The sequence below is a fragment of the Ornithodoros turicata genome, chromosome 1 (assembly GCF_037126465.1).
Source record: "Ornithodoros turicata isolate Travis chromosome 1, ASM3712646v1, whole genome shotgun sequence".
Taxonomy (NCBI): Eukaryota; Metazoa; Arthropoda; class Arachnida; order Ixodida; family Argasidae; genus Ornithodoros; species Ornithodoros turicata.
The window spans coordinates 92163834-92166467 of record NC_088201.1 but is presented as its reverse complement, the minus strand read 5'-3'; positions in this window follow the sequence as shown (position 1 = coordinate 92166467).

Below are 2634 nucleotides of genomic sequence, written 5' to 3'. Positions count from 1 at the left end.
CATGGGGTGTGATGTAGATTTGTAAGCCTGGAAGGTGCACGATACTTTGTTGTGTCTATATCGGCGCATGTTTTGCCCGTGCGTCGCAATCATCCACAGATTATGGAAAATTACTTTCACGTCGGGCAACACTGGTTAGGACTTTTTATTTGGCCATCTTGGTTGGCCACCGGGTTGTTTGCAGAATCTCACCAGGAATAACAGTCAACCAAGCCTGCTACCTTGGCCTAAGTCATTTAAGTAATTGAAATTATTGGTTACCAGTCAGAATCGCGAATACACGTTAATCAGATAACGACGCTTCGTGGTATGTAGTTGTATTAGAATGGTGCGATCGTGAGCTCGGGGACTTTATGTGTAAAGGGCACGTTATTGTGTCAGCACTGACCGCCGCCGTGCTCGGCGTTAGAGTGAAGTGTCTGTGGAACAAAGACAAAGGAAGTGCAAACAGACTCATTTTAGACCCACTAGCGATTTTCAGATACTGTGTCAGTATGGTCGTTTTTGCTTCTTTTATTTTAAATTCACAAAGAAACCAACTTGGCACGTTATTTTCATTCTGACCAGCATGAGTGTGGCCGGTGCTTTACTTTCTAGTACCCTAGGCACGCGACAAACTTAATGCATTAAACGGAATGACAGTAACTTCACCTCCTGCCCAACCACCGTCGCGAATGACACCCTTGCGACGCAGCGGGGGTGTATTTTTCGGGGGAGAGGTTTTTCAACACGCCCTGTTTTCAACAAGCCAGGAGAGAGCGACGCCACGCAAGATGATGGCTGGTGAGGAGGTGAACTTACCGGCATTCCGTTTCATTAAGTTTGCAGTGTGGCTATCGTATAAGGGGCTTATGTAAGTTCGCACGCGCACACGTTGGGAATTATGGTGCAGCGTTGTACACACGAATACGTGCTAGAGCTGAGCTGAGGTAGTTTGCTTTCGCGATGCATTACGTACAAGAGAACAGAAGAAGGAAAAGAAAAACGAAGGAGAGAATATTTGAGAGACCGAAGGTCGCAGCCGACGACATATACGTCGATTGGTCCACGTATTCGCATTTATATACAGGATGCCTGCGATAACGGTAGAGATGATATCGAAGACGTAGCGCTGTCGAAGAAAGACTGACAGGTTTGTGTTACAAACGGACTGATCTTGAAATGCAGCACCTGTTTCTGACACAAACTTCATAGGAGAGTGTCAGTTTCCCATTGACGGTTCTATGTACCAGCGATCATTTCTGCTGCTAGGGTGGAGACCCTGTGTATAGCTGACTCTGATTAATATGTTATTATAATATCTGCCACTTATTAACTGCTACCCAAAACTGTCCCTAATGTCCTGTTGATCCCTAATTCTTTTATACAGGGTGTCCCAGAAAACGTGTCATTGAATTATAAAAAACTACGCCACCTAGAATCATGTGGTCGACGGCATTTGTTCCTACTAGGTTTCTGCCACCACCTGATGTGCATGTCTTGTAACCTAAGCTTAATTATGTAACTTTTTGCGAAGTGAACTCCGAAATTTCCCAAGTAAAGGTCATTTTTTTACCCAAAATACAGTTCGAAAAAATTTACATAATTAAACTTAGGTTACATGATATGCACATCAGGAGATGGCAAAAGCCTAGTCAGAACAAATGCCATTGACCGCATGATTCTATGTGGCGTAGTTTTTTTTATTATAATTCAATGACACGTTTTCTGCGACACCCTGTATATTCATGTGTATGTCTTAGACGTTAGTAGCCCTAGCAGTTTTAAGTTACTATCTGTTGTTATTTCGTGACTCGAGAAGTTCCAAATCACTGTTGCAAGGCACGACTTTTTCGGCAAGCAAGAGGATGTCTACGAAGCTAATAAATGAAGAAAAAGTACGAAAAATAGTTTTTGTGTGCATGCACAACATCCAAAGTTTCGGACTTAATTCCGTGTGAACCGTTATTTGAACCGGAAACCGGTATTTTTTTATCGGTTTTGTTCCGGTTCAGCTCCAAGATGGCGTCGACTCTTTCGGTTCGGTTCAGTTCCGGTTCGGTCAAAAATAACGGTTAATAACGGTTTTCGGTTCGGGTTCGGGTTCGGTTCGACTCCCTGCCTATCAGATGATACGTTACAGAGTTTTTGTGCTCTTTCGGCACCGTCGCTACGGCAGCAAAAGAAGTCCTACGCCTCCGCCGTGGAAGCGTACACGCAACAAAGAAACAGATGACTGGCCATATGACAGCCGCAAGAGCAATACGTGGCAGACGACACTCGCCAGGCACATATATGCGCATGCTCGCCGTCGAAAGCGGAAGAAGAGAGTTGAGAGCGGTTTTGGCATGGCGATTTCGGGTGATGCATTTGGGGCACTTTTTTCTGCCCCGAACCCGAGCGGTAAATTCGGTTGGTGCGGTCCGTGCAAGAGCCGCGTGTTCGGATGATGCACTACGGAGCAGTTTGCTCGCCCCAAGAGCACTTTTTTGGCTCTTGCTGCGAGAGGCCGAGCCAAAACCGCCCTCAACTCTCTTCTTCCGCTCTCGACGGCGAGCATGCGCATATATGCGCCTCACGAGTGTCGTCTGCTACGTATTGCTCCTGCGGCTGTCTGCCTCTCACATGTCTTGTCATCTGTCTCTTTGTTGCGTT